Source organism: Otolemur garnettii, unplaced genomic scaffold (assembly GCF_000181295.1).
Source record: "Otolemur garnettii isolate 467f Iridium unplaced genomic scaffold, OtoGar3 scaffold00014, whole genome shotgun sequence".
In the NCBI taxonomy this organism is placed as follows: domain Eukaryota; kingdom Metazoa; phylum Chordata; class Mammalia; order Primates; family Galagidae; genus Otolemur; species Otolemur garnettii.
In genome coordinates, this window is record NW_003852409.1 from 754,329 (window position 1) to 769,030 (window position 14,702).

A 14,702-nucleotide genomic window follows, 5' to 3' on the forward strand; every position below is an offset into this window, starting at 1 on the left:
TTTTTTTAGGTAGCATTAATTTTCCAATTGATATGTGGAAACTCTTTACATGCTCTGGGTGATACCTTTTGTTATATGTGAGGAAAATGTTTCTACCCATTCTGGTTTTTCTTTGAACTTTGTTTATGGTATATTTCTTCTCAAACTATACCTCAGGGGCTGGGTGCGGTGGCTCATGCCTGTAATCCTAGCACTTGGAAGGTGGAGGTGGGTAGACTGCCTGAGCTCACAGGTTGGAGACCAGCCTGAGTCAGACCTGGACCTTGTCTTTAAAAATAGCTGAGCTCAGGTGCGCCTGTGGCTCAAAGGAGTAGGGCACCGGCCCCATATGCTGGCGGGTTCGAGTCCAGCCCTGGCCAAAAACTGCAAAAAAAAGAAAAAATTAAAAAATTAAAAAAATAAAAGTAGTTGAGCCTTGTGGTGGGTGCCTGTAGTCCCAGCTACTTGGGAGGTTGAGGAAAGAGAATAGCTTGAGCCCAAGAGTTTAAGGTTGCTGTGAGCTATGACGCCATAGCACTCTACCAAGGGTGACAAAGTGAGACTCTATCTCCAAAACAAAACAAAACAAAACAAAAAACTACACCTTAAAATATTTTTATCTAATGCACTTGTTATTTTACTTACTAGTAATTTATTTTTTGAATAATATGGGATAGGCTCTACCTTCATGTTCGCAGTTCTCTTTTTCTTTCTTTCTTTTTTTTTTTGCCTTAGAAACAAGAATGCAGTTGTTTCAATATTCATTTATTGAATATTCCATCTCCCCCAATGATTCGAAATACTATCTGTATTGTGTACTAGAATCAGGGGTCCTCAAACTTTTTTAAACAGGGGACCAGTTCACTGTCCCTCAGACCATTGGAGGGCCAGACTGCGGGCCCCAGGACGAGTCGGCTGCTAAACAGGACAGGCAGCGGTGGCAAAAACACCCAGCAGGCCAGATAAGTGTCCTAGGCGGACGGTAGTTTGAGGACGCCTGTACTAGATACACGAAATCTATTATTTATGACCACTAATTCTATATCTTTCATCTATTTTATTTATTTCTGCTCCAGTACCATATGAGACCCTTTTTAGTCCTGCACATCTGTGGTTACACTGCTGGTCCTCACCCACTGCAGTGCTCTTTATGGCCTACTGTTGCTTTATTACACTCACAGATACCATCCATCACCCAAGATAACGCCTAGCAATGCCTGCGCACTGTTTCCTTAACCACTTCCCGTATTCTGTTCTGTTCGAAACTGGTCCAGTTCTGCCCAGATGGCCTTTGACGACAGGAAACTGGAACTTTTGATAATTCTATCTGTACAAAATCCATGGTGGTGTCCTCTAAGCAGCTTGGAGATTCCTTTGGGTAACTTTCAGTCAGATGGGTAGACTCTTTCTCTGTGCCAAGAAATCAAAGCAGACAATAAAAATCTCTCTCACTGTTTCTGCACAGCTGAGCAGAGACACAGAAGAAAGTTAAAGAGTAAGTTCTGAAAGCAACAGCACAGCACAGAGAGAAAAGAGCCACTCTTGGGAGAGGCATCGAACATTCTGAAGAAAATGTATAATAGTTTCAGGATTTTAACAGATCTGTCCAGAAGGAGAACAAGAACAGGGATTGCTAAAGCCATGCAAATCTAGTTGCTGAAGACCGTACAGAAAGTATAAAGTTTGAAGTATTGCCAAGAGAGACAGAATTGACTGCCATTAATAGGTGTGAGGTAAGAAACACACTACCCCAATCTAGAATCAGATCCAGAATGGAGGCAGAGGAAGAACACATGGAGTACATCAGAATAAATAGTCTTTTTTAAGCCCTATCCTACTAATGGTTTCACCAGTTTAAGAAACAATGGATATTAATGGTTGAAACACCAAGTATAAAATTTACAGTTCATTATTAACATACATAATTGTGCTTCAGTTGACTGGAGTAAACTGTAGCTCATTTGATAAAGTGATCTTTTTTTTTTCTTCCAGACAGTCTCAAGCTGTTGCCCTTGGTAGAGTGCTATGGCATCATAGCTCACAGCAACTTCAAACTCTTGGGCTTAAGCGATTCTCTTGCCTCAGCCTCCCAAGTAGCTGGGACTACAGGTACCTACCACAATGCCCAGCTGTTTTTTGGTTATAGTTGTCATTGTTGTTTGGCAGGCCCCAGGCTGGATTCGAATCCACCAGCTCCGGTGTATGTGGCTGGTATGCTAGCAGCTGAGCTATAGTGCCGAGCCTGATAGAGTGACCTTTCTTTCTTTCTTTCTTTTCCTTTCTTTCTTTCTTCCTTCCTTTCTTTCCTTTCTTTCCTTTCCTTCCTTTCCTTCCTTTCCTTCCTTCCCTTCCTTCCCTCCCTTCCCTCCCTTCCCTCCCTTCCCTCCCTTCCCTTTCTCCCTTTCTCTCTTTCTCTCCTTCTCTCTTTCTTTCTTTCTTTCTTTCTTTCTCACACTCTGTAGAACGCTGTGTCATCACAGCTCACAGCAACCTCCAACTCTTGGGCTTAAGTGACTCTCTTGCCTCAGCCTCCTAAGTAGCTGGAACTACAGGTGCCTGCCACAGCGTCCAGTTATTTTGTTGTTGTTGTTGCTGTTATCTTTGTTGATTTTAGCTGGCCCAGCCTGGGACACCCGCCAGCCTCGGTGTATATAACCAAAACCCTGCCCAATGAGCTATGAGCACCACCAGATCTTAATTATTTCAAATTAGCTTTTTTTCTGTTGTCGTCTAAAGTCAAGAATAAAATAATTCATGGTGGCATTGTCACAAAGGCATACGAAGGCTGAAACTGCAGACATAATTCTACAGTCCAGCATGGGCAGCTGAAGAAAGTTGCTCACCTATAGAATGAGACCTAAATAAGACCTGTTCTTGTCTGAGCATATGTGTCTCTTCATGTAGTAGAATATGTGGGTCCAGGGCTTATGGACATTTAAAATAAAGGCATTCCTTTTGGAGTATACAGCTCCTGAACACATTACTGATGACATGTTTTAAAATTTCTTGGCAGCATGAATAGCTCAGTGGGTAGAGTGCCAGCCACATACACCCAGGCTGGTGGACTCAGCCCTGGCCTAGGCCAGCTAAACAACAATAACAACTGCAACAACAACAAGAACAAAAAATAGCCGGGTGTTATGGCAAGTGCCTGTAGTCTCAGCTACTTGGGAGGCTGAAGCAAGAGAATTGCTTAAGCCTAAGAGTTGGAGGTTGCTGTGAGGTAAGACACCATGACACTCTACAAAGGAATATAGTGAGACTCTGTCTCAAAAAAAAAAATAATAATAAATTTCTTAAATTAGGATCTCCATAGTTTTGCTAGTTAATATTCATTATGTAGTCACTTAGATCTAAGCCTTGAGAAATACAATTCTCAAATACAATTCTACTTAAGAATAATAATAAATGGGAATAGAGTTTTTGAAATACTAGTTTATCTAGTATTATCTACTACCAGCTAATCCTTATCTCTAGGATTTTATTGTAATGAGAATATTATTATTTACATAATTTAACTGATCTATTTTTAAATTTCATGATTTTACAAGGAAAGGCAGTCTCCAAGAAAAATTAAAAGCCATCTATATGAATGTCCAAATTTTCAAGAATGATTTCATAGCCTGGCTGAAAATTGCATGCTCTCTCCATCACCTTGCAATTTGAAGATCTGCAAAATCATGAATAATAAAAAAGGATGTTAAACTTTTCAACAAATCCAGATGGGTCCCAATGTCATTGAGAATTCCTGAGAATCACCTTGATTGCTGCCTCAAACCTATGAGGCTGGATTGAATATAGCTTACTAGTTGGAACATACTGGATTAAGTGACAACAATTTCTGCAAGCATATTGGCACCTATATTGTTTACTTTTAAAATTGTATAGATATTGTATTTTTGGCAAACAAAAAACAGCCAAGCTTTAAAGGAGAACATGAGGCCATTTCTTGCAGTCAGCCCGCTACCCACCCCTAACCCCACTGTCACACAACACTCTTCACACTGTGCCCAGGCTCTCATTTAGCAACCATTCCATACAGCATTCACTCAGTCCACAAGTGTTCACTGTATACTTGGCCTTGGACTAGGTGCTGGGTGGAGACTTAGGACCAGATCGTCATCATCTGAAGGTTAGCGCTGAAATGCAGCTTTGGACATAGAAAGGAACATGAGTTCTGGATTTAGACAAGACTTGAGTTTGAATCCTAGCCCTCCTACTCCCCAGCTGTGGTATTTAGAGCATGTTACTTGTCCAAGTCTCAATTTCCACACTAGTGAAATGGGGCTAATACAAGGTTGCATGAGGGAAAATGTATTGAGTGTCTAGGGATGGCCTGTTACAGAGTAGGCTCTTGGTGACTAAAAAGTAATTGAAAGATTCTGTTTAGTAAAGTATCACAAGAATGGAAAAGCAAGTATCTGATCTACTCAATACTAATATGACGCCAGTATATAAACTAATACACACCCACACAAGAAACTCAACTTAATTCAGTTTGGTGGAAGGGGGGAGGAGGAAGGAGAAGGGATGAGGGATATTAGTGTACACCCAACTAATGGGCACAATGTAAGGGTATATGGCACACCTCCTGGATGTGGGACACAACTACAATAGGAACCTCACCTAACAAATGCAACACTGTAACCTAATTGTTTGGACCCTCTTAATAATCTGAAGTTTAAACAAGTAATTGAAAGGCAACTGCTAAAAGGACAAAATGATTAGTTAGTTCTTAGAAGTTCTAAGAGCTCCAGTTCTAATAACTGGAGAAGAAGAAAGGAGGCAGTGCCTCTGTTTGCAATGGGAAGGATAAGGATGAGTAATATAAGCCACTTGCCTCGATCCTGCTACAGAACAGCCCCTACCTTGTCTGCTCTTTGCAACAGATTTCTGTTTTGTCCTGGCCCCTCTTCTCAATTCAGCCGCTCACTGTTAATGTAGTATTGCCACTGCCCTGGGGAAAACAGGTGCTTCCTTCCTTCCTCTTTTTTTTTTTTTTTTTAAGACAGAGTTTCACTATGTCGCCCTCGGTAGAGTGCTGTGCCATCACAACTCACAGCAACCTCAAACTCTTGGGCTTAAGCGATTCTCTTGCCTCAGCCTCCCAAGTAGCTGGGACTACAGGTGCCCACCACAATGCCTGGCTATTTGTTTGTTGTAGTTGACATTGTTGTTTGGCAGGTCAGGCTGGGTTCGAACCCGCCAGCCCTGGTGTATGTGGCTGGGGCCCTAGCCACTGAGCTATAGGCACTGAGCCAAGTGCTTCCTTTCTTAAATGATCTCTTTAGAGCAGTGGTTCTCAACCTTTCTAATGCTGCAAACCTTTAATACAGTCCAAAGGGGTTGTGACCCACAGGTTGAGAACCGCTGCTCCAGAGCATTCTCTGTAAGAGAAGCTTCAGGACACTTGTACGTGCTGCTGCCCATGACTTCAAGAGACAGCATGAAGTGGAAAAAGAAATGCTACGTGTGTGTGTGTAGGTAGGTGGGGAGAGACTCAGAGGCTTGGATTATAGACACAGCTCTTTCTTGGCTAGGTGACTCTTGGCAAGTCTTTTCCTTCTTGGCTTCAGTTTCCCCATCACAACTAGAGACTGGATCTCATGATTTCTAAAGGTCTTCTAAATGAGAACTCTCTGTGTAGAGCAGTGGTTCTCAACCTGTGGGTCACAACCTCTTTTTAACAATGAAAATACGTTGCAGCATTAGAAAGGTTGAGAACCACTGACCCTTAGTCAGAAATCTCCATATCCTTGGGACCCCGGCAGCACCTTACATCTGTCTTAATGTCATGGAACACCACCAGTTATGTGTGGTCATGACATGGTTTTTCCACTGAACTAACAGCCAGCAGATCCCAATCTGACTCTTGATTTCCTAGGACCTATACATTGAATGCTTTGCTGTCTGCCAGGCACTGTGTCAGCTGGTGAAGATAAAAGACAAGATGTCAAAGCTCCCACCTTCAGGGAGTCCAGAGTCCAGTAGGAGACAACTTCAAGACAAATACAATTGCTTTGATGGAGGTTTGTCCAAGGTGTAGGCAGTAAAGCAAAAGGAATACCTGTTCTGTCTGGCTGAGTCCGAAGGTTTCCCTGAAGACGCAGGGTAAGGCGAGTAAGCAGAGTAAGGTGAGTAAATGTATGCTAGAAGGGCAGGGAGGACTTAGAGGCAGTGAGAGTATCCTCTGCAAAGGCACAGATGTGGGGGGTGATGGTGTGTTCTAGCAGCTGCTCAGGAGTCAGCAGGGCAGTAAACAGGTAGGCACGTGTCAGCTCATGACGTGACTTTTATGCCATTCAAAGGACTCTAGGCTTTAAGATATAATCTAAAGGGGCTGACTGGAGCATTTTGAGCATAGGAAAGCAGTAAATCTTTGTTGAATGCATGAACAATAGTATGACAATGATGCATAGTAATTAGAAATACAGTCACACATTGTTTCATAATGGGGGTATATACTGAGAAATGCATCATTAGGCCATTTAATTGTTATGCCAGCTTCATAGAGTGGACTTACACAAACCCAGTTGGTATAGTATAGCCTGTTTCATTCCTAGGCTATATGGTATAGCTACGGGTGGGGAACCTACAATCTTAAGGCCACATGTGACCTTTTGACTGAATCTAACTTTTACAGAACAAATCCTTTTATTTTTAATACATTTTTGCTCATCTTTTATATTTTTATTTTATTTAAAAAATGAACATATTTAAAATACTAAAGAATAAAATAAATTTCAATGAAATAATCCTCTTAGATTAACCAGTACAATCAGAACATTAATAAGCGATAAGGGCTAAATTGACAGCTGCTATACTCAGAATTTAGTTCTAACTTCCTCAACCTAACAGGCGTCACTTCATATGAGGCTGAATGGTGAGCACTTCTGGGAGTCAAGTATGTAAGTCTATTATTGGCTTTTGACAAGGGTGCTGTGGCTCTGAAGAGGTAAATAGTTGTACAGCACAACAGTATTTTTTTAATTCTGTCTGCTAACACCCCATCATGTCAAAGAAGATCAAGAGAATGCTGGAGGAAGAAAACAGATTTTTAAATGAGGACTGAGAATTGTAATATTATCTTGTTTCTGCTAAAGATAAGATGATCTGCTTGTTTTATGATACTGCAACTTCAACATTAAAGAAATTCAATGCTCGACAGTATTATGCCATTCATAAGGACCACAAATACTTTAAATTAGAAGGAGAGGCATGAAAGGTTGTATTATAGAAATTAAAAGATGAAAAACAAAAGCAAAGGGCCAGATGCCGTGGCTCATGCCTATAATCCTAGCACTCTGAGAGGCCAAGGCTGGTGGATGGCCTGAGCTCATAGGTTGGAGACTAGACTGAGCAAGACCAAGACTCTGTCTTTAAAAATAGCTGGGCGTTGTGGTGGGTGCCTATTGTCCCAGCTACTTGGGAAGTTGAGGCAAAAGAATTGCTTGAGTGCAAGAGTTTGATGTTGCTGTGAGCTATGACACCAGTGCAAGCCTCTGCCTCAAAAAAAAAAAAAGAAAAGAAAAGAAAAGCAAAAGCAAAGATGATTCTTTCAAGCAGCAATAAGACCTGGAAATACTGCCACGGATGCAACTTATAATGTAGCTTATATGTACAGGAAAAAAGGGATGTTCAGTGATGTAGAAATTGTGAAAAAATGGACTGTCAAAGTTGAAAGATGCTTAGATGCCCATAACATTTTCTTTCCCTCTCTTTTTTTTGAGACAAAGTCTCACTCTGTGTCCTGGGTAGAGTGCAATGCCATCATCATACCTCAAACTCTTGAGCCCAAGAACTCCTCTTGCCTCAGCCTCTCAAGTAGCTGGGACTACAGGTGCCTGCCACAATATCCAGCTACTTTTTCTGTTTTTAGTAGAGATGGAGTCTCATTCTTGCTTAGGCTGGTCTTGAACTCCTGAGCTCAGGCCATTCACTCACCTTGGCCTCCCAGAGTGCTAGGATTACAGCCCATATTTCAAAGTACAAACAACTGCCTGTTTGAATGAGAACAATAAGTGTTCAGCAGCATGAATTAGCCTTCAACTTAACAGAACAACTTCATGCAGTACATCAAAAGGAAAATAAATATTTGGATAAATCAACTAATACTACTGACTTGGCACAGGTCTTATACCTCATTCAGGTTATAATAGAAGATTTTCTTTGCTACAAAATGTTTACTTGATTTGGGCACTCTTGAAAACAAAAAGCAGGGAATACGTATCTTCAACAATTTGCAAGATAAATGTTTAGTTGGACTGAATTTGGTAAATTTAGTGTATGTATAAATGGTGTGCCTTCCATGACAGGAAAACATGAAGGGTTTGTTGTACGTATAAAAAAAGTATTAAAGGGTGGTGCCTGTGGCTCAAAGGATTAGGGCACCAGACCCATATGCTGGAGATGGTGGGTTCAAACCCAGCCCCAGTCAAAAAAAACCTCCAAAAAAAAAAAGAAAGAAAAAGTATTAATAGGGAGGCACCTGTGGCTCAGTGAGTAGGGTGCCAGCCCCATATACCAAGGGTGGCAGATTTGAACCCGGCCCTGGCCAAACTGCAACAAAAAAATAGCCGGGCGTTGTGGTGGGCGCCTATAATCCCAGTTATAAGGGAGGCTGAGGCAAAAGAATCACCTCAGCCCAAGAGCTGGAGGTTGCTGCGAGTTATGACGCCATGGCACTCTATCGAGGGGGACATAGTGAGACTCTGTCTCAAAAACAAAACAAAACAAAACTTACTTGTAAATTGGATCATATATTCAGGGCAATCTGGGTCTACACTCAAGAGGCTGCACTTCTCAAACTTGGCAAGAATAAACTCTCTACTTACATTCATCTTGCCTCAGTTTTTCTTTTAGACTGATGGTAATTTGTAAAGTTGTACAGATAGGTTTACTAAGACTGAGGCCAGGTACCTTGGCTCACGCCTGTAATCTTAGCATTTATGGAGGCCAGGAGTTTGAGACCAGCCTGAGCAGCACAGGCACACAGTTCTCTATAGAGTCATGTGTTTAAGTTCCCTGCGGGACACTTTAAACCTAGGGCCTGAGGCTGTAGTGAGCTATGATGAATGCCACTGTACTTTAGGCCAGGTAACAGAGACCTTATCTCAAAAATAAAGATATTATGGAGCTGGTTCTAGAAAGAAAGAAAAGAAAGAAAAAGTGTGACAAGGGGAACATAAATCAGAAACTCCCAGCACACTCTTGCAGCCTCCAGAAGACTTCAAAGAACAATGCCATCCAGTCTCTAGCAGAATGCAACTCCTCCAGGTTCACAAGGGTTAAGTCTGTTGCCCGGTATTCCAAAAAGAGAGGCGGAAGCGCCCAGTGTGAACTGTGTCTAACTTAAACCCACAAGGTGGACCAGCCTTAACGTCACACAACGCACGGGAGAAGCTAAAAGCCAGGCGGTCTCACAAAACCTTTCCCCCCTCTCATATTTCCGGGGTCTGCCAGCTAAGCGGCCTGTCCCACAGCCCTAGCCACCCGCCTGCTCCAGCGCCACGTGTCACCGGGAGGGCGTCTCCGGAGAGTAACTGAAAAGGAGGCGAGTCCAGCCCAGGGTCTTCATGGTAGTTGTAGTTTTTCTCGCAGGCACACTTCTCCCTGCTTTTGCCCAGGAAGTAGCATCTCTTTCGTGCAATTCATTCAAAGAACGTATGCCCTAACGTAGATGCAGCCTAGGTATCCTCAAAAGAAGGGGTGCAAGTAAGGGAAAGCAAAGCAAGGAAGGCAAACCACAAGATTGTTAGAGAGGAAAAGAAAGGGTTAAGAGCTGCTACGCATGCGCACAGAACGCCCAGCGAGTGGGCGGGGACGGAAAGAGGACGCCTAGGGCCGTGTTTTCCCCGGAAGTGGCTTCTGTGCTCCCAGTTCTGCGCGGACGCGGCTTCCTTACCTCACTTGTCTTCGCCCCTCCCCGTCCCTCTAAGCGTTTTGGATCCTGGTTGGTGCTTCCTGGTTGCAGCCGCGGCAGTGAGTACGTGTTGACGGACCCCGAGCCGCCTGCGGCCGGGGGCCCTCTGCCTACTCTTCCGCCTCGCTCTTCGGGCGGTGGAACTAGCGCGTGCCCCCTCGTCGGCCTCTGCGTCCCTGGCCCCTTCTCTGGTGGCGGGCGCAGCTCATGGCCCCTCAGCCGCGCGCCGCCCTACAGGGCTCGGCTGTCGGGATGGGGTCCGCGTCTCACTGCCTCTCCCCAAGGCCCGAGGCCGTGGTTCAAGAGGGGCTGGGCGTTGGTGTTCTCCGTGGGGTGCTGTTTCTGCCTGTTCTTCCTCCATCTTTCACGTGGAGGTCCCGCCGCGCCGAGAGGGAGCCTTTGAGGAGAGTAGTCCTGGGCCAACTCTGTCAGAAGCAGTAGCTGCAGCTGTAGCTGTAAAACCAGAAAAATTTCGGGAGCCGGGCTCCTTCCCTCACGTAAAACAAGGAGACGTGGACCATGTTTACTAAGATTCCCTTTAATCCATCACATCCTGTGAGCCGACCCTTGCCTTCAACTTTAGGACAGAGCTGCCGGAGCAAGGGAAGAACTGTGGCTGGGAGTCAGCAGGCCTGGCTTAGCTAAGGCTACACCCCTGACTCGCTGTTAACTCTGGCAATATCTTGTTTAAATTTAAGTTGAATTTAAGATTGTTTCAGATTGCAGGGTTGGATTAGGTGATCTTTTAGGGCCTTTTTAGCTCAGTGAATAAAATAGTTTCCCTGAGCCTGTTTATTTAGGTTTAAAATGAGCGTTTGATTTGATGACTCTTTCAGGTCCCTTCAAGAGCTCTTTACTTTGTGCTTTGAATACTTAACGCTATCACATGCAAAGACTTTTAATTGCACTCTGTATATTTAGGGTAGTATTATGCTTCGGAGATAGTTTACCCTTGCTGTTTTCAAGAGAATCAGGGTGGAGAAAAAACTGAGGAAGAATTGGAGCTGGGGATCATATGATCTCTGCAGGGGTGAGGGAGTGCCTGGCAGCAGGAAAAAGGTTGAGGAAAGATGAAAGAAGTGTTTCCAGATAGGATTAGTTGTCATAAAAAGCATGTATGTGTCCAAGAACAACTGAGACTAAGGTGACTAAATTTACCATAATTTTCTCCCACCAAGATTTGTGTTTTGTCTTCTCTTTCGTGACTTTTGTTTCACACACTTGGTTTCTCTATCCCAGTCAGATTTGATTCTAAGTGGCAGTCATGTTTGAAGAACGAACAGAAACTTTAACCCTAGAGATACTTTGTTTCAACTGTCACTGTCAAGGCAGCTCACCAATATATAAGAAAATTAAGTTGAAAACAAACTACATATTGATCACATTCAATTGAAAATTGAAATTTGGATTAAAAATGAAATAATGAATTTAAATCTGCCTGAGATGGATACCTGTGTCATCAAGAAGGAACATGTAAGTTAAAAGTGCTCTGGAAGGAAATAAGACCAAAATGTCCAGAATGACTGGTAGGTAGGCTGTTAGGACAGAAAGGATCTTTAAAGATTATATTAAGTAAATTTTGAAGCTAAAATAAGCCTTATATTGTCTAGTTTGAAAAATTCAGTGAATGAATACTGTTCCCTCTTTTGAATGGTGAAAGCCTCTGTGTTATTATCTATAGCTCGTTTATGTTTAAGCTATTTTAATTCTTTAGAAAAGTTTCATTCCCGTGATATTTTAAATTCTTATATAGGAAATATCCTTTTTGGTCCTGGGATCAATAGTCCAAATAGTACCAATTTGGGAGGTTCTTGGATGGTAAACTGACAAATTTAAATGAATACCTTTTCTTCCAATTAAAATGCCTCTTTCATAGTTTTCTACTCCATTGTAAAGTAAAATGGATACTTGTGAGATAAATTTAAGTGTTAGAATCAATGAAAGTATAGTCATGAAGGAAGTTTTTTAAAATCTTAATTTGAAATTATTTATTCTAAAATTATAGTGAAAACTCAAATGAGAGTCAGAAATGTGAATCAGTTCTAGCTTTGTTGTTAACCAACTCCATAACCTCGGCTAGGCCTAATCTCTTTGTACCTCAGTTTCCTCATATGTAGATTCAGGAGTCTGTGTGAGATAATCTGACTTTGTTCTCCAGTTAAGTGTGCTTGGGAATTGTGTACAAGGATCAAAAAGGTGAGAAAGCCTTCTGAGTCAGTGTGTGTATATGTTCATATATGTGGTATACATATATATGTGCTACATATACACAGAGAGAGAGTTCTCTGAGTGCACTTAAAAAAAGTAAATTAAATGCATTTGAATGTAATTAAAGCAGTAATATAAACCAAAAGAGCTTCAGGCAAACCTTAACCCTGGCACAAATAAACTACATAAATAAAAGAACATGTTATACGGAGCACAATTTTCAAGTACAGAGGGAAGGTACAAAATCCTCTTAAAGGCCATAGGGGCTAAATTGTTAAATTCATTTTTCTACATTTCAGGGAAAAAGATAAATCCTTAGAACCAAGGAAGTCAGTTTTCATTATGGTTCTGTAGTCTATTTTTGGCATACATTCACAGGTGTGCCTATGGCTCTATTCTTAATCCCTTTCCTTTGGGATGGCTCCAAGAGTAGTACAAATTTGTAACTCTGTAATTTAGCTCTTTAATTTTTTCTGTGCTGCTCTGGAATTATGTTTTATCTTAAGTCCACACTGGATCCTCAGGATGGATCCAGTGAGGATTTTGAAGGAAGCATAATTCCTTTGACTTCTTTTAGAATTAATTTACCTATTAAATAAAAAGGAAAGGGTTCTTCTTTTATTTGAATTCCTCTGAGGCTAACATTTCAATATAAAATGATAAATGCTATCAGCATTATTATTCAGACAGCCACATTCAACTTGTATTACAAGAATAGCATAGCAACCTGAAGAACAGTGCAACAAGGGGAACAAGTATATTGTACCTTTAAGAAAAAAGCCATTAAAAGTTGTTTTCTTTATTTCTGAACAACAAAAAATTCTGGCATGAGTGTAGTGCATTTTTGGCTCTTGTTCATTTGGTTCTTGGGATCAGTGGTTCTGTTACCAAAAACTGCCATCACAATACCCTGATATTTTGGGTGAAGATTTGAGAAACTAAGAAAATGACTAGTCTTTTAAATTATATCTTTATAGCTAACAGTGGAAGAAAGAATGAATTGGCATTGTTACTTTTCTTTCTAGGCTGTCCCTGATTTTTGAACAAATGTGACTTATTTTTACAGAGCTCTCATTTTGACCACTATTCTATCAGTATCTGCTTGAAGCATCTGCTGTATAGATTTTTAGTTGATGATATGAATGATATGAGAATTTAAGACTTTGGAATAGTTGAAGACACCTGAGAAATTTACCCCATCATAATTTCTGGTGTGTGTGTGTTTTTTTGTTTTTTTGTTTTTTTTTTGAGACAGAATCTTGCTCTGTTCCTTTGGCTAGATTGTAGTGGCATGATCATAATTCACCACAACCTAGAACTCCAGGGCTCAAGTGATCATCCTACCTCAGCCTTCCGAGTAGCTGGGACTACAGGCATGTACCACCATACCCCCCCTAAATTTTTCTGTTTTTAGTAGAGATGGTATCTTGCTCTTGCTCAGGCTGGTCTAGAACTCCCGACCCCCAAGAGTCCTCCCACCTTGGCCTCCCAGAATACTAGGATTATAGGCATGAGCCATGGTGTGTGTCATGATTTCTGTATTTATTTTGATTTTAATTTTATTTTTTTTGGAGACAGTCTTACTTTGTCACTGTTGGTAGAGTGCTGTAGCATCATAGCTCCCAGCAACCTCCAACTTTTGGGCTCAAGCAATTCTCTTGCCTCAGCCTTCCAAGGAACTGGGATTATAGTACTTGTCACAGTGCCCAGCTATTTTTAGAGATGGGGTCTTGCTCTTGCTCAGGCTGGTCTCTAACTCCTGAGCTCAGGCAATCCACCTGCCTTGGCCTCCCAGAATGCTAGAATTACAGGTGTGAGCCACCACACCCTGCCATAATTTCTGTATTTTAAACACATGAAAATTCATGAAAATTCTAGACATTAGACGTGCCAGGGCAAAAGAACAAATGCCTGATGATAATAATCATTTATTTATTCATTTATAAATTCTTTTTTTTTTTTTTTCTGAAGACAGTGTCATACTCTGTCACCCTAGGTAGACTGCCATGGCATCTGAGCTCACAGCAACCTTAAGCTGGGTTTGAGCGATCCTCTAACCTCAGCTCCCGAGTAGGTGGGACTATAGTCACCTGCCACAATGCCTTGCTAGTATTTCTACTTTTGGTAGAGATGGGGTCTAGCTCTTATTCAGGCTGGTCTTAAACTCCCGAACTCAAATAATCCACCTGCCTCAACCTTCCAAAGTTCTAGGATTATAAGCGTGAACCACTGTGCCTGGCCTATGCATGTATAAATGCAACAAACATTTGTAGATGTCCCCCTAAATACTAGTTACTCTGCTTAGCTTTGGTGTTCCACTGTTTTAACAGAGGAGGTGTAGTTTCTGTCTTTCTGGTGCTTGTGATCTGTGCTTCTGGGAGATTCACTTTAAAGAATTAGAAAAGTGATGAGTGTTTTGAAATATAAGGTTCTATGGAAGCCCATAAAAAGGGACACTTAATTTAGTCTGGTGAGGAATGATGTTTAAGCTGAGTTGAAACTTGATAGTGGAGCTCAGTGGAAAGTAAAGTATTTCACCTTATGCATTTATTCCCAAAGCTGAAAGTTTTGCCTCAATTTTAGGTCTTTTTTA

The 14,702-nt window shown here is 41.7% G+C and overlaps 1 protein-coding gene across 3 annotated transcripts in view; it reads left to right on the forward strand.

Moving 5' to 3' along the window:
• The first annotated feature begins 9,811 nt into the window (after nucleotides 1-9,811).
• Nucleotides 9,812-14,702, forward strand: part of ZCCHC7 (zinc finger CCHC-type containing 7) — a 228,426-nt gene continuing 223,535 nt past the window's right edge. The window contains exon 1 of one of the 3 annotated variants that reach the window (XM_023510482.1): nucleotides 9,812-9,964. The gene's annotated coding sequence lies outside the window, so the exon portion shown is untranslated. Of the gene's footprint in view, nucleotides 9,965-10,229; nucleotides 11,375-14,702 lie in introns of those variants that run through there. The other 2 variants (XM_023510483.1, XM_012802458.2) reach the window with 2 other exon arrangements.